The following is a 20,594-nucleotide window of genomic DNA, read 5'->3' as shown; positions in this document are numbered from 1 at the left end:
GGGCTTTGACAGTGGTCTCTTCCACCTGGTTGCGACAGGTCTGCCCACAGCAACATCCCCGAACACGGTCTGGACACAACCCACCACTAGATTCCCTCCGGTTCTACCGCACCCGCACGATTCCCCCCCCCTCCAAGTGACGGCGGTGTTGCCGTCCGTGGAGGGGGGCCACACCACGGAGCCCCAAGACGGGTGTCTACACATGCCACAACACTTGCACGCATGTATCAGGAGCCGTGAGATGTTTCGGTGGCATAGCCACGCCCCGAAGGCCACCCCGAATCCCAGTTGACCAGGAGATCTAGCCCTTTGACTTTTGCCGGACGGGCTTTGACCAGTGGTCTTTTGCACCTGGTTGCGACAGGTCTGCCCATCGCAACATCCCCGAACACGTTCTGGACATAACCCACCATTAGATTCCCTCCGGTTCTACCGGACCCGCACGATTCCCACTCCAAATGACGACGGCGCTGCCTTCCGTGGAGGGGGGGGGGCACACCACGGAGCCCCAAGACGGGTGTCTACGCATGCCACAAAACTTTCACACATGCATCAGGAGCCATGCGATGTTTCGGTGGCATAGCTACGCCCCGAAGGCCACCCTCTAACCAGATTCGCTCCGATGTCGACCAGTTCCCCCCTCCGTGACATGGCGGCAGCGACGTCCATGAGGGGGGCAATCGATATACCATTCGGGTATGATTTCTGTTTAGACAAGGCACATTTGTATTGTAAAAAAAATACTAAAAAAATACAGGTATGCCTACGGTAAGGCTGTAGGCATAGCTGCACACACAGATCTGAGGTATGCCTACGGTAAGGCCGTAGGCATAGTTGTGCACACGGTCATGGATCGATGACGTGGCGATGCACGCAGATTGATGACGTGGCAGAGGGCATGCGCCAGGCCTACGCCGACGGCTATGCCGTCGGCATATCTCTGCCACGGTAAACTAAAAAAATACAGGTATGCCTATGGTATGGCCGTAGGCATAGCTGTGCACACGGTTGTGGATCGATGACGTGGCGATGCACGTAGATCGATGACGTGGAGGCTTCCAGGTTCGGGGATGTCAATATATCTATGCCAGCTATGCCGACGGCCTAGCCGTAGGCATAGGCTCCACGTGGTAGCCCTATGCCTACGGCTAAGCCGTAGGCATAGTTTTTGTCTCATTTTTTTTTCTCTTTTTCCTGTTTGATTTCAATGCCGACGGCCGCCGTTAGCCCCGTCGGCATAGTTCCTACACCGTCAAACGGTCGCCTCTGACCGGGTAGGCGGGCCTCATCTAAGCCGACGGCATCATCTATGCCGACGGCCCCCGTAGGCGTACCTCCAGAGGTCCCGACGGCACTAGTATGCCGACGGCCCCCGTCGGCGTAGATCAACATATGCCGACGGCTTTTCTATGCCTACGGCCTACCCTAGGCCGTCGGGATATATCAATCTATGCCTACGGGGGCCGTCGGCATAGATGTGGCCGTCGGCAACTACGTAAATTCTGGTAGTGACGTTGGTCCTTGATAAAAAGCCTGTGATAATGTCCTGATAGATTAAGATGGTCAGTGTTCTTAACGAATTTTTCTTTTTCATGCAGTTAATAATGCTCGTGTATGAACTATCAAATCACCTACATTTTCCCCCATAACTGATAATAAGAACTTTGTGCCCACGTTCTAATATTTTTTTGAATAAACATGCCTTGTACTATAAGAGGGAGAGATCAACTCATACGTGTGGTTTCTCATCTGCAGAAACTTTTCTGATGCTGTCTAATAAAGAGCACCGTGAATGGATATATTATCATTTTTGGTAAAATCTAATCATATGTGATTATGTGAAACATCTGGATCAGATGCATTGCACTATGTTTGAAGCAGCAAAATGGCGTCTTGCTCGCTTTTGTGTTAGACTGAAGATTATTAATGTGAACTAACATGAGAATTCAATTTTTTTATGGTAAATGTCGTCTTATACTCTTATGTAGAGATAGTATTAAGGCTTGGAGATTATTAGTGTCAACAACCATGAGTGTTCAGTCCCCGTATGTTAACCTGATGTTATTTCTTTACATATTTTTTGTATGGTATATCCATCAACAACAACATGATGTTTCTTCCTTTTACATTATACCTATCTATACTTCATTTGGTAACATGACATCAACCAGACTAGATTGAACTTCTGGAGGGCATGTTTACTCGATGTGGTACATAGATACCATTCTCTAATATTATGGTTGTATGTTCAGCAAAGGAGAACTCACTGGTAGAAGTTCTAATGATTTTTTAAAAAATCTCATTTTGCTTTCTTTGCAGAAAACTTGTACGTGCGGATTCTAAAGGTAGCCACCACAAGGATAAACTACAGAAGTAGAGAAAGCAAGGAGCTGTTGTTCCACTATCAGCATGTAGAAACTAGAAATCATATACTCCCTCCGTTCCTAAATATAAGTCTTTTTAGAGATTTCGATATGAACTACATACGGAGCTAAATTAGTGAATCTACACTCTAAAGTACATCTATATACATCCGTATGTAGTCGTAAAAAGACTTATCTTTAGAAACGGAGGGAGTAGATATATTTCAACTAGTTTGTGACACGTAATTTTTTTATTGATGATGTGTACATTTGAGTTGTAAAATACTACTGCTCTCATTAATACAATGCTATTATTTTGCGCTATGCCATACAATTTCTGAATATTTTCTGGTATGTAAATGGGAGTTAGACTGTTTAATATTATAAGAAAGTAATTTTATTAAGTGCAACTTAATTAAGAAATAATGCAACGAAAGAGAACATATGCAGTTGCATCTAGCATGAATTTAGCAATGCGTCTCTAAGGGCATGAGGACGCTGTTAAAATGCCTCATCCTTGTAGATACGCTTTGTAAGGACGCTCTTAAAACGTCTCATTTTCATGTAGACATGCACCCTGTGCGTCTCAATGGTATTTGAGATGGTGCGTAGGGAGACGCTTCAAGGACGCTTTAATGAGCGACTCTAAAATCCGCTAGAGATGGTACATTGCGCCTCTAGCACCTACATTGAGCGCCTCTACATGCCTATTTTGTTGTAGTGCCATCAACATGGTCTTCACCAGATCATCGTCAACACATCGTCGCCGCCGCCTCGTCCACAAGATGGACACCTAGCGTCCCTGACAGACTTTTCTGCAAGGCGCGACCTCGACGACGGCAATGACCGCGTCACGACGACAGCATCTTTCGAGTCATCCACGACGGCACGACTGCATCGACACGGCATCACTACAGTGACGACCCTACACGGCCACACGGTTCTGGCAAAACCGATGTGTGCTCGATGGGCTTCCTCCGGTCTTGGCAAAATCGATGGACTCATCACCGACGGCACCCTCTGACATCCGCAAGGTGCATCGTCTACGTCTGCAGCTCCGTCATAACGCATTTTTTTGTGCCTCCGGCTTTGTGCGGCTTCATCATCCACGACGACCACACCATCGATCATGACTACCTCGACCACGGCTACATCATCATGATCGGCTACCTCGACATTAATGGCTACGTCTACAACAACTCATCGGCAACAACTCCAGTCAAACAGCGTCCGTCTCGTCACTTGCGTCCACGACACTCCCGCTGTGACTGCGGAAGGGAATAGAGGAGAAGGCAGAAAGGCACCAAAAGGGGACGCAGTCACCGCCTTAACTGTCGACCCATCAAAGACGTAGTTGATGATGGCCCAGCGGAGAAGACGACAAAAGAGCAAGACTTCAAATTCAGTCGTAATCGTCCGCTTCACTCCCGCTATGACTGAGGGAGAATGTTAGAAACTTAGAATACATATTGGGTTTAAAGATAGAGATAAGGAGATAGAGATCGAATAGGTTTAAACAATGTATTACTTACCTTGCACTCCAAGTCTCTATCCCTCATGTACTCTATATATACCCCTACCAGGGTCAGATTAATACAACACAACAAATAGGGCGGTACTGGGCGCCGGTGCGCCGGCCGAAAGTTTCGGCCGGTCGCACCGCGAGCGTCCGATCTACACATGCGCAGCCGTCAGATCTGTCCCCTATCGTTCCCTTCGCCAACCTCCCGCACAGAAAAAAAGAAGAGGAAAAAGAGCGCCGCCCCCGCCCGGGCGACAGCCCCGCCTCATCTCCTCGTCCTCCCGTTGCAGCACCGTCGCGCGCGCCGCCGCACTGCCGGGTTGCCGCATCTCGCCGCGCGCCGTGGGGATTGCAGGGCTACCTAGAAAGATTCAAGATTTGGCTGTTTGCATCTCTTCATCGGCTTGTTCCAAGAACTGGCATCGTGGTTGCAGCACCTCCCGCCCCCGCTGTCTCTACTCGCCGCCGACGTCGCCTTCCACCACCGTATTTCAGCATAAAAAGCTCAACGAATAGGAAAAGGGGATATCCCTGACGGTAGCAAAAACCAAAAACTGTTCCAGCAAAAAATTATCACGGTTCCAGCAAAAAAATGCACTGCCGCCGATGCCTGCAAACAAAAAATCTAGCCGGTTCCAGCTCTGCTTCAGCTGGTTGTAGCAAAAATGATTCTTGGTCACAACAAAACACATGGCAGCCGCCGTCTATCATCGCCCCAGCACTATTCCTAGCCTATGCAGCAAAATCAAATGCTAGTTCCAGCAAAAATCAAAAGTGCTTCCAGCCAATAATTTGATGTACCAAAAATCCTGTCTATGCAGCAAAATCAAATGTTGGTTCCAGCAAAAATCAAAAGTGCTTCAAGCCAAAAATTTTGATGTAGCAAAAAATCCTGCATATGTAGCAAAATCAAAGGTTGGTTCCAGCAAAAATCAAAAGGTGCTTCCAGCCAAAATTTTGATGTAGCAAAATATCAGGGGCGGAGGCACTACTGTCCCTCAGTTTACAGCAAAATCGAAAGCTGGTTCCAGCAAAAAAACAGAAATGGTTCCAGCAAAAAAATCATGGCAGCTCGCTAGCCACCGTCTCTACCATCCCCACGGTCGTCACTCGCCCCTGACTCCCGTAGCAGTACCCTCGTGGCCCTCCCTTCAGACTGGTGCGATTTATAGCCACCAGAGCGCCCGATTTTGTTGCCTTGGTGATTAGCGGGGGAAGGGGATTACATGAGTACAGGAGGATGTGTTCGTGGAGATGGGGTAAATGAGTGGTGGAGCTCACTAGGAGGAAGAAGATAAGGCACGGAGGGGGTAAAATGAGTGGTGGAGCTCACTGGAAGAAGATAAGGCACAGAGGGAGACGGTGCGTAGGGCCAGTGTGGAGAAAGGGGAAAAAAGGAAAAAGGTGCGGCTGTGCGAGCGAGCGGCCGAAGTTTCGGCCGGCGCACCGAGTACAAGCGTTTCCCCAACAAATATTACCCATCCTACAATTTCTACAAAACCCCTTGGCAGAAGGCATCACCGCGACCGGATAACCGCATGCATCAGCCAGCTCTACGAAGGCTTTGCGTGCTTTGGCCACCCTCATCTTGGCTCCGCCAACGAGGACCGGCTTGACCGATTTGTTCAAGAAAGCCACAGCGGCTTCCACTGCTGCTTCCAGGCTCATCTGGTTTGAAAGTCTAACAAATGAAAAAATCACCCACATTAGTATATATATACAAAAATCATGCACACTCCTTTCAAAAAAAATAATCATCCACATTAGTAAAACCAATCGTATTGCCATCATTCTTATGCATGTAGAGGGAGCATGCCGACTTACCTTGGGGAGAGAAAGAAAGGGACAGGATGGTTGCTGAAGGTAGGATGAGGGATCGAAGGGAGGTCGCAGCTGATGCTGATGTAAACAGGTTTGCTCTCCTTCAATGCAGTGGAGATGGCTGTGTCAATCTGTTCATGTGCATCCTCCAAGTTGTTCACCACTGCCTGCAATATATAAAAAGGGGTCATATCGTAGCAAAAAACGAAAACATGACAGTGCTCATTCAGGTATGTTCCTTTTCCCCCTTCTTTGCAAAAAATAATCATAACAGTTACTGTATATTGATGTCAGAAAGCCTAATTTTAATTTTGTGCAAATAACCCGGTTATGCCCACATTAAGGGATGTATACGTGCACATATTCAGAGAACACAATTTTATTTTTACCTCAGAAGGAGATATTTTTCATAATTAAAGTACAGATCAAATTGTGAATCCTAATTGCATGCCCCAAAAGGCCTGACATACAATCCTATCACTATCAGGCTCTACAGATTTTAGCATCGCGGTGAATTATGTCATGAAAGATAATGAAAGATCACAGTTGCACAATAAGGCCGCTCTTGGATTATCGTGTTTCTTTCAGATACACCCATGAAACTTACACGCCCCTGCACGTCTGTATCGTTTCCGGACGGAAATCACTCTAATCCGGTAAGGTATACTTGTAAAATTGATATAACCGTATTAAATTACACTCAATCCAACCGCGGCCTAATACTGTTGGACTGATTCACTTAACAATGGAATAACCTGTTTAGGCTGAAAATGCTAAAACTGCAGCAGGGCCATTCTTAGGCACGCACATTCCTGACAAAGTGACAATTCCAACTAAACCCCAAACTACCGGACATGAAGTGACATGTCACAACTCACAAAGGGAATTACGAATTACTCTCCACAGATTCAGACCGCCGACCAAACTTTCTCCTAAAATCTAAGCAGTGCCAAAATCCCTAACAAAGTCACATTCGTACTTATGAAATTAAGATAGGAAATGGGAATAAAACTGACATCTGTGAAATCGCCTAAAACCTCTCATCCCTCTACCAATCCACGCAGATCAAGGTTTCTCTCGGGCAGAAATATGTCTGAAAACTTTCTCTATGCTGCGGACACTCTGCACTGCTGCGCGCGTACAGTGAGCACAGGCATGTACCTGGTAGCAGGTGACGTTCTGGAAGCAGCGGAGCTCCTGCGAGAAATCGGGGAGGCCGATGGTGTGGTGCAGGATCCGGTTGCTGCCGTAGTCGTTGCTGTTGGGCCCCCCGGAGATGCAGACGACGGGGAGGTTCTCGCTGAAGGCGCCGGCGACGGCGTTGATGGCGCTGAGCGCTCCGACGGTGAAGGTGACCACGCAGGCGCCGACCCCGCCGGCGCGCGCTCGGGCGTAGCCGTCGGCGGCGTAGGCGGCGTTGAGCTCGTTGCAGCACCCGACGAGCCGCACCCCGCCGCCGGACGGCAGCTCGGACTCGAGCTCGTCGAGGAGCGTGAGGTTGAAGTCCCCCGGCACTGCGAAGACGTCGCGCGCGCCCACCTCGGCCAGGCGCCGCGCGAGGTGGCGCCCCAGCGTGGCCTCCCGCGGCGTGGCGGCCGCCGCGTCGTCGTCCTGGGAAGGCACCGAGCCGATGTCCATGGCGAGAGTAGGGAGCGTGGCTCGGTGGAGGTTGGCGCGGAGGCTCTTCTTGGCCGCGGTGGTCGCTTGGCGCTGCTGATGTAGGCGTCGGACAGTTGGAAGCTTATCGGCGACACGTCGCCGGGCAGGGGCACGCGGCATAGGGAGGAGGAACAAGTGGCGCGTGGCTCCATTTTTTTCGTCGAGAAAAGACCAAAGGCCCAACTTTCATCGATTTCTCAACGGCCTACATGAATTACTGAATTAAGCCTCTCCCGGTGCACAGTTGCTTAAATAAGATGCTCAACATATTAAAAAGCTTAGCAACTAAAGTACTCAATGCATTTGTATGAGTCGCTCGCAACAACGCACGGCATGCTGGCTCCGGAATTCCTTTAGGGAGATAGCTAGTATTGTCGAATCTGAATGTAATCATCATAGTTGATCAATGAAAAGTTCCTTTCCCGCAAAAAAAAATGCACATGTTCTTAATTTATTGTAGTTAAGCTTCCTTCATTCAATTATTTATCAACTAGATTTTATTATGCATTAGTCAGCTCTCTTTATTTTAATGTTTTTTCATAGGTGCACACCATTTGGGTAAGAAAGAGCTCTCTCCTTTTTAATTGTTTTGCCATGTCATTTTTTTGGTTACATGTCATGCTTAACACCTGTACACCATGAAATTTCAGATCAAGTTACTATCGAACCTCGTAGGTCTTCCAGAGTGCGATCCGCACCAGAGTAGTACGTTAATACTGTTCTGAAAGTCATGTTACTAGATCATGGTGAACCTACGAACTATGAGAAAGCGATGATGAGCCCAGATTCTACGAAATGGCTTGAGGCCATGAAATCTGAGATGGGATCCATGTATGAGAACAAAATGTGGACTTTGGTTGATTTGGCCGATGATCGGCAAGCCATAGAAAATAAATGGATCTTCAAGAAGAAGACTGACGCTGATGGTAATGTTACTATCTACAAAGCTTGACTTGTTGCGAAAGGTTTTCGACAAGTTCAAGGAGTTGACTACGATGATACTTTCTCACCGTAGCGATGCTTAAGTCTGTCTGAATCATGTAAGTGAAAGTGCAACTATTCCTGGGTGGTTTTGGTAATTCCTAACAGCATATAACTCATTGAGCTAATGCTATTTCAAGATAAATATTTTAGGAAAGCTCAATGTTTGGCATGGCATGGATGAGAAATGTGGACCCCTCAAAATGGTAAGGACAAAAGGATTGGCTCAAGCTCAAAGCACAAGACTCTACATTTTCCATTTTAGTGATCCAAGATCGCATTGAGTCCATAGGAAAAGCCAATACTATCAAGAGGGGATGAGGTGTTGCTTAATGAGTTTCTTGCTTGAACTGCTTAGTGATATGCTCCAAAACCCTCAACTACTTTCTCACATCGATATATGTCCCAAACCAAAAGTCAAACTCGGCCCCACTGAAACTTTCTATCCGAAGCCACCGAGTTCACTTGACATAGCCACTGCCACAAACCCTAGTCTCTTCGGTCTCACCGATAGGGATCTCAGTCTCACCGAGATGAGCTTGCAATGCAAACTCTCTGTTTCCCTTTCATAACGTTTCGGTCCAACCGAGATGAGTGAAGCGGTCCCACCGAGTTTGCCTGACTAACTTTCTGGTTACCTTATTACCAAAATCGGTCTCACCGAGTTTGAGTAATCAGTCTCACCAAGATTATGTTATGCCCTAACCCTAATGAAATTGGTCCCACCGAGTTGACATGTCGGTCCCACCAAAATTCCTAACGGTCACATTATGAACTGAATCGGTCTGACCGAGCTTCACGATTTGGTCCCACCGAGTTTGGTAAGTTGTGTGTAACAGTTAGATTTTGTGTGGAGGCTATATATACCCCTCCACCCACTCTTCATTCATGGAGAGAGCCATCAGAACATGCCTACACTTCCAATATACATTTTTTGAGAGAGAACCACCTACACTTGTGTTGAGATCAAGATATACCATTCCTACCACATAAATCTTGATCTCTAGCCTTCCCCAAGTTGCTTTCCACTCAAATCTTCTTTCCACCAAATCCAAATCCTGTGAGAGAGAGTTGAGTGTTGGGGAGACTATCATTTGAAGCACAAGAGCAAGGAGTTCATCATCAACGCACCATTTGTTACTTCTTGGAGAGTGGTGTCTCCTAGATTGGCTTGGTGTCACTTGGGAGCCTCCGTCAAGATTGTGGAGTTGAACCAAGGAGTTTGTAAGGGCAAGGAGATTGCCTACTTCGTGAAGATCTACCCTAGTGAGGCAAGTCCTTCGTGGGCGACGGCCGTGGTGGGATAGACAAGGTTGCTTCTCCGTGGACCCTTTGTGGGTGGAGCCCTCCGTGGACTCACGCAGCCGTTACCCTTCGTGGGTTGAAGTCTCCATCAACATGGATGTACGATAGCACCACCTATCGGAACCACGACAAAAACATCCGTGTCTCCAATTCGTTTGCCTCCTCAAACTCCCCCCTTTTACCTTCATATGCAATTGTTTTACATTCAGTTGCTATACACTTAGAATTGCATGTGTAGGTTGATTGCTTGACTTGTGCGAAGTTGCTAAAATCTGCCAAGAACTAAAATTGGGAAAATGCTAGATCTTTATTTGGTCAAGTAGTCTAATCCCCCCCCTCTAGACATACTTTCGATCCTACAAGTGGTATCAGAGCTTTGGTCTGCATTTGCTTTGATTTCCATAGCTTTTGGTAGTCATAGCCTTGGTTTCACAACCTAGGAGAGTATGGTGTCTAGCAAGGGAAATTACCACCGTAGAGGTCCTTACTTTGATGGTACTAATTTTGCTAGTTGGAAGCATAAGATGAAAATGCTTATTCTTGGACATAACCCCGCCGTTTGGGCTATTGTGTGTATTGGCTTGCAAGGTGAATTCTTTGATGGGAGAGAACCGAACCGTGAAGCTACTGCGGAAGAGTTGAAGATGTTGCAATACAATGCTCAAGTTTGTGATATCTTCTTCAATGGATTGTGCCCCGAAGAATTCAACAAAATCAGACGTCTTGAGAATGCAAAGGAAATTTGGGATACTTTGATTGACATGCACAAAGGTACCGACTCCGTCAAGGAATCCAAATTGGATGTACTTCAAAGTCAACTTGACAAGTTCAAAATGAAGGATGGTGAAGGTGTCGCTGAAATGTACTCTAGGCTTGCTCTCATCACAAATGAGATTGCTGGCTTAGGAAGTGAATAGATGACCGACAAATTCATCATCAAGAAGATCCTAAGAGCCTTGGATGGAAAATATGATATCGTGTGCACATTGATCCAAATGATGCCCAATTACAAAGATCTCAAGCCAACGGAAGTCATTGGAAGAATTGTTGCCCATGAGATGTCACTCAAGGATAAGGAAGAGCTCCACAACAAGTCAAGTAGTGCTTACAAAGCCTCATGTGAAGCTCCCACATCATCAAGTGAGAAACAAACCTTCAATAAAGAATTGAGCCTAATGGTGAAGAACTTCAACAAGTTCTACAAGAGTAGAAGCAAGGAAAGAAATTCCAAGTCAAGGTCCTACAATGACAAAAGATCTTCTAGTCGTGAGCGTAATTGCTACAATTGTGGAAGACCCGAACACTATTCCAATGAGTGTACGGCTCCCTACAAAAGAAGAGAAGATTCTCCAAAAATAAGAAGTAGAAGAGAAGACTCACCATCAAGAGAAAGAAGGAGTAGAGATGATCGTTATGAACGAAGAACATCTCGGAGAAGCTGGGATTCGGAAATGAAGGACAAGTCATCAAAGAGCTACACAAAATGAAGATATCAAGCTCATGTTGGTGAATGGGTATCCGGCTCCGACTCTGACAATCACTCCGAGAGAAGCTATCACTTTGACTCCGAATATACCCAAGATGAAGGTGTTCCGGTCTAGCACTTGTGTCAACCAACTCCTACGACATATTTGACTCACCAAATGAAGGAATTGGAAGATGCTTCATGGCTAAAGGCCCAAAGGTATCACACCCCGAGTATGTTGATTTCAATAGTGATGAAGATGACTTGTTAGGTGATGATGATTTACTTGTTGACAACTCTAGTGTTGAATGCTATGATGGAACGTCATTTAATCATGCTAATCAAGATAAAACGAATGACAATGGTAACGAGAAGATTGAGTGCCTAACTAAAGAACTAAACACTCTTAAGTTAGTGTATGAAACTATCTTGGAATATCATCAAGAAATTTTAAAGACTCATGAGAAGTTACGCTTTGAAAAGCTCAACCTTGAGCAAGAGCCTGAGTTTTTAAAGGCAATCAATGATAATCTTTGCAAGAAAGGTTCTTCTTACATTGCCAAGCGTTTACTCTTATCTACTTACATGCCTCAAGTCAAGTCTAGTAACAAGAATAAGAAAGATTCTTCCCCTAGTAGTAACAATAATCATGCTAAATCCAATGTTGTTGCTTCTAGTAGTTCTCTTGATTCCACTAACGATTCTCTTAGCCAAGTTACACTTGATCAAGAAAATAGCTTAATGAAGGGAATTATAGAGAAAGGTGTTTACAAGAGCCTTGCCGGAAGTAAGCAATTCGACGAAATTGTACGCAAACAAGGAAGGCACCGGGAGAATCAAGGTGTTGGTTTTGAACAAAAATTCAATGCCAATGGAGTTGAGTAGGAAGAAGATCAATACCCCAAGACGAAGTTTGTTACTCAACAAGAGAAGTATGATCCTACTTCTTTCAAAGGAACACAAGCTCAAGATGATCTTCCACCACAAGAACATAAGCAAAAAGGCAAGGACAAGCTTCAAGAGGAGATTGATGCATTTGAAGAAGCTCCTAAGGCCTTGGTCAAGTGGGTTCCCAAGACTACATCAAGTTCTACTTCATCAAGTATGAGTATAACTCCAAGGATTCCCATCAAGATGATGTGGATCCCAAATAAGAAGAACTAGAGAGTTCTTGAGGGTGACTCCGCCAACATACTTCACTCATATCATTTTGGCAAGGACAAGTGCAATCAACTTCCACATCTTGCACTAGTTCAAGGAGTCACAAACCCTCTTGTTGGTAAGACAAGGGACAAGGTAACCTAATGCTTTCATGGACATCATCTTGTGTGTGTGCATCACTCTATGTCTATGGATATCCTTGTTTGTTCCTTGTGGGACTAACCCGTGTAGGTATTGAAAGTGCAACTCACTCCAAAGGATTACTCTGAATGATCTACATCAACATTGAGCATCCACATCTTCAATGCCTACATGAAGTCATCATCGACAAAACCCAAGGTTAGTTCATCCCTCTTTGGGGGGATCTCACATCTAGGGGGAGCTTTACTCTAAAGAATTGAGCCAAAGCAACTCTAATGGTGTGAACACAACAATGCTTGATGTAAAAGTGGTAACCCCACTTGTGCTTAAACGATGAGTATGACATATGATCAAGTGTTCTCATTTGACTCCTAAGTCAATATACTCATATATAGATGACCTAGTCATCGCCAATTGCTTGATAGATGCTAGAATTGGTTGTGCATGCTTTGCCACATATTTCATTTGCCATTTTATTGTGTGAGCATGTTGGTTGCATATTTTACTCATTCAAGGACATCCATTTGTTGCTTTGACTGTTTGGCTTTTTCTCTTTTGCCAAATGGATTGACAAGAATGCCTAAGAACCTTCTCTAGCTATCTATGCTTTTCTCATCTCAAACACCATTCATTCTACATCACAAAGTTTGATCAAGTCAGATTCGAACCACTCTGTGTGAGGAGAACTCGGAGTCCCTGATTCGTCATAGTCTTAAACTTCCAAAACCTCTTTGTGCATTTCGGTCTGACCGAGAAATCCATTTCGGTCATACCGAGATCACTAAGTTGATCTAGGTTTTCAATCTCGGTGCAACCGATTAGAACCTTTTAGTCACACCGAGTTGCAGTAACTGCTCGCAGTTTTGCATCTCGGTGCCACCGAGTTGGTCCACTCGGTCACACCGACAAGGTCAGGTTATATATACCGACGGGTCAAATTTTGGAAAAATTTCCGAAACCCTTTCACCCGCGCGTGACCTGCTCTGCCTCCTCAGGTCTCTGGATCATCCTCTCGTAGCGAGCGACCTCCCACCACTCGTCTCCGCTGCCGTCAACGGCAATCTTCCCCACTGTTGCCGCCGTAGCAAGTTCATCGCCGAAACTAGGGTATGAACTTGAACTTTGTGCTATTCAATCACTCCAACTCTTAGCACGTTGTGTTGCCATGATTCTTGCCTCATGTGAAATCATCCTGTCCAGCTAAAACATCCCATAGATTTGATGTGATTCAAAAATTTAGGGTTAGGTCTCCGCCGAACTCATCTCAGACCGACCGAGTTGTAGAAATCGGTCTCACCGATTTGGCTTAGGCCATTGCACATGCGTTTTCGGTCTGACCGAAAATTGCAAATCGGTGTGATCGAGTTTGATTCTTTGTGAAACCCTAGCAGTCTCGGTGCCACCGAACTGTGACTCGGTCTGACCGAGTTCACTAGTTTAGGTTCCAAAAGCTGCTTCGGTATCACCGAGTTTACAAATCGGCAGCTCCGAAATGCTTTCTGTAGAGAACTAAAACTAAGTTTTAAATCATTTGTTTTGCAAAAACTCTGTACTTTGTGATGCTCATCTACTCTACCTCATCTACATATGTTCACAGGGTCACATGTTAGTTAGTTTGCAGAAATGTCTGATCAAAGTGATAGCCAAAACAGATCTGAGCAGCCAGGATAGTTAAGTGAGGGCACTAGTCCCTCCAGTACCTCAGATGAGGGCAGTAGGAGCACTCCCAGCAACTTGCCAAAGGCAGCCACCCGGACAAGGAAGAAGAGAACATCTGGATCAAAGGATGAAGATTATGTGGCTATTGAGGATGAGGCCACTTCAAAGAAGAAACTGCTGAAAAAGGTGTATGCCACAACTGCTGCAACAAAGCCTGGAATGAGAACAAAGGCTCCAACAAGAAGAGTGCAAATGTCAAAAGCCAGAGCCTCAACTGCAGATGCTTCTAAGTCAACAATGGAGTTCACTCTTGAACCCAAGGAAACTAGAGATGGCAAGAAGAGGAAAGAAAGGGTCAAGAAGAGCATTGCCAGAGTTATTGGGACTCCCTTAATGAGGAGAGATGATGCTAAAGAGGAAGAGGATGTTGCCCCAGCACCTAAAGCTCAAAAGCTCATGGGAGATGCTATAAAGTCAGGGGCTGCTCCATCAAAGCCCAAGTCTGCTCCCAAAGCTTGCAGCTCAAAATACTACACCCAAGAGGAACACTAGAAGTATACCGGCTGAGGAGAAGAACAAGGCCCCAGTGCGTGAAGCAGCAGCAGAAGAAGAAGATGATGATGATTCACTTGTTTTGAGGAAGCTGAAACCCAAGATCCCTGATCACAATGATGCTCATCCAGTTGCAGAGAACATGAAAATTAGAAAGGATGCAGGACTGAGATAGTGGAGACAGTCTGATCCATATGCTATCAGGAGAAGAACTGTTGTTGACTATAGGTTTCATACTAAGGAACATCAAGACTTCTATGAAACAATTTTTCTTGACAAGAAGCCCATAGTGTGTGACAAGAGATGGGTTAACTGGGAGTAAATCAAGGAAAATGAAGATCACTATCCAGGAGTATATGATAGCTTCAAAGCATGTGGTGTTGATTCATTTGATGCTCAGAAGCTTACCAAGTGGAATGATGAGCTGATCATGCAGTTCTATTCAACTGCACACTTCTACCCAGATGGGAAGATCATTTGGATGTCAGAAGGTACTAGGTACCAATCCTTTGTGGAAGAATGGGTACAATTAATCAATGCTCCAGAACAGAATGAAGATGACTTGGATGTTTATGCTGAAAAGAAGACAGACCATAACACTATGGCACACATGTACAAAGAGATCCCAGATGTTGCTTTGGAAACTCACAAGTTTGGATCTGTCCACTACTTGCTGTCTGGATTGCCTACTATCAACTGGATCCTAAGGCACACACTGCTACCCAAGTCAGGTGATCACAAGATGATCAGAGGACATGCTATCAATGTGCTCCATTTGTTTGATGTGCCTCAAAGGTTTAAGGTGATGAGTCTGATTGTGGAAACAATCAAGAGGACAGTTGCTGATCAAAAGAGATCTTGTGGGTATGCCCCACAAATTCAGGAGCTCATTAACTCCAAGATGGGCAAAGGAAAATATCTGTTGGATAAGGAGCACCTGCCCATCTACCCTGAATTTGAAGACAAGACAGTTGTCATGAATGAAAATGAACCATCATCAGCACAAGCACATGAGAAGAGAGAGAAGGCAAGGGCAGAGAAAGCTGCAAAGATGCCAACTGCTGAAGAAGCATCTCAAGTGTTCCTGAAGAGCAAGCAAGATCAACTTGGCTATCTGATTGCCTCCACCTTGAGAGTTCAGAAGGGCTTGGCCACCCTGACTCAAAACTAGGAGAGCTTGGAGAGAATCATAGAGCAAAAATTCTATGATCTTGATGTCAAGGTCACTGAGATCCAGTTAGTTGTTGAGCAACTTTAGGAGGAAGTGGAGGAGAAGAAGGGCAAGTCTACTACAGAAGCTTTTGCTAGAGTGCCCAGAGGACAGAGATCTGCTGCAGTACCAGTCATAGATACACGAACTATAGCATCTGCACGAGCTGCTATAGCCTCAGTGCCACCAGCTCCAGCAGCCACTCCACCAGCTCCAACTACATCAACTGATGCTTTCGTCCTTGGAGTCATCTCTACACCACCTCATGAAGACCAAGCCTGAGAGTCGTTTAGCACTATGCATTTTTGTGAACTTTTTGGTAACTTATTGCCAAAGCGGGAGAAAATGTATAGATCATAGTCTTCGAGAGAGAGTGTTGCTTTTTACCTCTCTTGTTTTTGGTTGAACTTCTTGATTCTGTGCTTTATACCTTATGTCCTCTTGTGAGCTACTTGTTTACTTGTTTGATCATGTGTTTGATCATATGCTACTTTAATGTGTGCTTGAATGATATATTCTTCATATCCTTATATGATCATTCACTTTTCTTGGTGATGAGTGCATATGTTCAATCATTATCATTTTGAGCACTCCACCAAGATGTATGTGACATGGAAGAGTAACCCATGATCCTAACACATTGTGCATTTGCAGTCCAAAGCAAATTTTAAATAGTTCACAAATTTAGGGGGAGCTCTTGCTTATCACATACTTCTCAAAGTGACGATGTTATTCAATCTTATTATCACTTGTTGAAGCTTTGATCTATATGGTGTCATCAATTACCAAAAAGGGGGATATTTAAAGTAACTATCCCTGGGTGGTTTTGGTAATTCCTAACAACATATAGCTCATTGAGCTAATGCTATTTCAAGATAAATATTTCAGGAAAGCTCTATATTTGGCATGGCATGGATGAGAAACATGGACCCCTCAAAATGCTAAGGACTAAAGGATTGGCTAAAGCTCAAAACACAAGACTCTACATTTTCTATTTTAGTGATCCAAGATCACATTGAGTCCATAGGAAAAGCCAATACTATCAAGAGGTTATGAGGTGTTGCTTAATGAGTTTCTTGCTTGAAGTGCTTAGTGATATGCTCCAAAACCCTCAACTACTTTCTCACATCCACATATGTCCCAAACCAAAAGTCAAACTCGGCCCCACTGAAACTTTCTATCCGGCGCCACCGAGTTCACTTGACATAGCCACTGCCACAAACCCTAGTCTTTTTGGTCTCACCGATAGGGATCTCGGTCTCACCAGATGAGATTGCAATGCAAACTGTCTGTTTCCCTTTCGTAACATTTCAATCCAACTGAGATGAGTGAATCTGTCCCACCGAGTTTGCTTGACCAACTCTCTGGTTAGCTTATTACCAAAATCGGTCTCACCGAGTTTGAGTAATCGGTCTCACCAAGATTACTTTATGCCCTAACCCTAATGAAATCGGTCCCACCGAGTTGACATGTCGGTCCCACCGAAATTCCTAACGATCACATTATGAATTGAATCGGTCTGACCGAGTTTCACGATTTGGTCCCACCGAGTTTGGTAAGTTGTGTGTAAGAGTTAGATTTTGTGTGGAGGCTATATATACCCCTCCACCCACTCTTCATTCGTGGAGAGAGCCATCAGAACATGCCTACACTTCCAATATACATTTTTTGAGAGAGAACCACCTACACTTGTGTTGAGATCAAGATATACCATTCCTACCACATAAATCTTGATCTCTAGCCTTCCCCAAGTTGCTTTCCACTCAAATCTTCTTTCCACCAAATCCAAATCCTGTGAGAGAGAGTTGAGTGTTGGGGAGACTATCATTTGAAGCACAAGAGCAAGGAGTTCATCATCAACGCACCATTTGTTACTTCTTGGAGAGTGGTGTCTCCTAGATTGGCTAGGTGTCACTTGGGAGCCTCCATCAAGATTGTGGAGTTGAACCAAGGAGTTTGTAAGGGCAAGGAGATTGCTTACTTCGTGAATATCTACCCTAGTGAGGCAAGTCCTTCGTGGGCGACGGCCATGGTGGGATAGACAAGGTTGCTTCTTCATGGACCCTTCGTGGGTGGAGCCATCCGTGGACTCGCGCAGCCGTTACCCTTCGTGGGTTGAAGTCTGCATCAACATGGATGTACGATAGCACCACCTATCGGAACCACGACAAAAGCATCCGTGTCTCCAATTGCGTTTGCCTCCTCAAACTCCCCCTTTTACCTTCATATGCAATTGTTTTACATTCCGCTGCTATACTCTTAGAATTGCATGTGTAGGTTGATTGCTTGACTTGTGCTAAGTTGCTAAAATCTGCCAAGAACTAAAATTGGGAAAAGGCTAGATCTTTCTTTGGTCAAGTAGTCTAATCACCCCCCTCTAGACATACTTTCGATCCTACAGTTAGCAATTGACGCATTTTATTATTATGAAATTTGGCAGATGGATGTCAATACTGCATTCTTGAATGGATTTCCGGAAGAAGAGTTGTATATGATGCAACCGGAAGGTTTTGTCGATCCAAAGGGTGCTAACAAAGTGTGCAAGCTCCAGCGATCCATTTATGGACTGGTGCAAGCCTCTTGGAGTTGGAATAAATGTTTTGATAATGTGATCAAAGCATATGGTTTTATACAGACTTTTGGAGAAGTCTGTATTTACAAGAAAGTGAGTGGGAGCTTTGTAGCATTTCTAATATTATATGTGGATGACATATTGTTGGTTGGAAATGATATAGAATTTGTGGATAGCATAAAAGGATACTTTGAATAAGAGTTCTTCAATGAAAGACCTCGGTGAAGCTGCTTACATATTGGGCATCAAGATCTATAGAGATAGATCAAGCCACTTAATTGGACTTTCACAAAGCACATACATTGATAAAGTTTTGAAGAAGTCCAAAATGGATTAGTCAAAGAAAGGGTTCTTTCCTGTGTTACAAGGTGTGAAGTTGAGTCAGACTCAATGCCCGACCACTCCAGAAGATAGAGAGAAAATGAAAGTCATTCCGTATGCTTCAGCCATAGGTTCTATCATGTATGCCATGCTATGTACTAGACCTAATGTGTGCCTTGCTATAAGTATAGCAGTGAGGTACCAAAGTAATCCCAGAGTGGAGCACTAGACAATGGTCAAGAACATCCTGAAATACCTGAAAAGTACTAATGATATGTTTCTCGTTTATGGAGGTGACAAAGAGCTTGTCGCAAACGGTTATGTCGCTGCAAGCTTTGACACTAATCTAGATGACTCTAAATCGCAATCCGGATACATATTTCTATTGAATGGTGGAGCTGCCAGTTGGTGCAGTTCCAAACAGAGTGTCATGGCGGGATCTACATGTGAAGTGGAGTACATAGCTGCTTCAGAAGTAGCAAATGAAGGAGTCTGGACGAAGGAGTTCATATCTGATCTAGGTGTCATACATAGTGTCGGTGTCAAAACCGGCGAATCTCGGGTAGGGGGTCCCGATCTGTGCGTCTTAGGCTGATGGTAACAGGAAGCGAGGGACACAATGTTTACCCAGGTTCGGGCCCTCTCGATGGAGGTAAAACCCTACTTCCTGCTTGATTAATATTGAAGATATGAGTAGTACAAGAGTAGATCTACCACGAGATCGTAGAGGCTAAACCCTAGGAGCTAGCCTATGATGGTATGATTGTAATTGTGATCGGCCTTCTAAGGAGCATCCTCTCCGGTTTATATAGACATCGGAGAGGGCTAGGGTTTACATGGAGTCAGTTACAAGGAAGGAAATACAATATCCGGATCGCCAAGCTTGTCTTCCACACAAAGGAGAGTCCCATCCGGACACGGGCCAGAGTCTTGAGTCTTGTATCTTCACGCTCCAATAGTCCGGACGATGTATATAGTCCGGTTGTCTGGATACCCCCTAATCCAGGACTCCCTCAGTAGCCCCTGAACCAGGCTTCAATGACGATGAGTCCGGCGCGCAGTCTTGTCTTCGGCATTGCAAGGCGGGTTCCTTCTCCGAATACTCCAAAGTAATTATCGAACACTCAGACCGTGTCTTGATCCGCAAGATGATCTTCACATACCATTGAAGGGAACATAGCATAAATCCGTTCTGCTGGCAATCTTTGTACGTTGTGCCCTTGCATCGTGGCCTAGTCCAACATGAACTGGCGTTTCTTGCCCCACCTCTATTCGCGTTGCGAGGCGGTTTTCTTGGCACGTCCTGCCAAAGTAGAGATCATGTTCCACTTATTATGGGATCTTTCATCAATATGGGCGTGTGTGACCCCACGACGACCGTTGGTATGACTCTGTGCATTTTTGGATAAGTATCAAGCGGTCACACTGAGGACTCTTGATATTCATCCCCTTTATAAAGGGGTCGAGGCCTATGCCTCTTTTCCACCTCCCTTGCTCCTTCTCGCACCTCGAGTTCTAACACCCAAGACCTAAGCTCCAACACCCCAGATCCTCCAATATGTCCGGATCCAATGCAAAAGGCCGGTAGGTGGCCTCGTCGATCCAAGAGGAGGACATTACGAAGCTTAGGGAGGTCGGATACCTGACCACCGATATCCAGCGCAGGCTTCCTGCTCCAGGGTAGGTTATCCCTACACCGGAGCCCAATGAGAGCATGGTGTTTGTCCCTCACTTCCTCCGAGGCCTGGGCCTCACCATCGACCCCTTTGTGAGGGGGCTCATGTTCTACTATGGGTTGGATTTTCATGATCTGGCTCCGGACGCTATCCTCCATATCTCGTCGTTCATTATTGTGTGCGAGG

At 45.3% G+C, this 20,594-nt stretch overlaps 1 pseudogene; it reads right to left on the bottom strand.

Annotated features, from left to right (window-relative positions):
* LOC123068864 (pyruvate decarboxylase 1-like) overlaps positions 1-7,476 on the bottom strand; it is a 34,919-nt pseudogene extending 27,443 nt beyond the window's left edge.
* Between the last annotated feature and the right edge of the window lie 13,118 nt (positions 7,477-20,594).

This window comes from Triticum aestivum, chromosome 3B, assembly GCF_018294505.1.
Source record: "Triticum aestivum cultivar Chinese Spring chromosome 3B, IWGSC CS RefSeq v2.1, whole genome shotgun sequence".
NCBI classification, from domain to species: Eukaryota; Viridiplantae; Streptophyta; class Magnoliopsida; order Poales; family Poaceae; genus Triticum; species Triticum aestivum.
The sequence above is the reverse complement of the archived record's forward strand: the minus strand, read 5'-3'. Positions and strand labels throughout refer to the sequence as shown.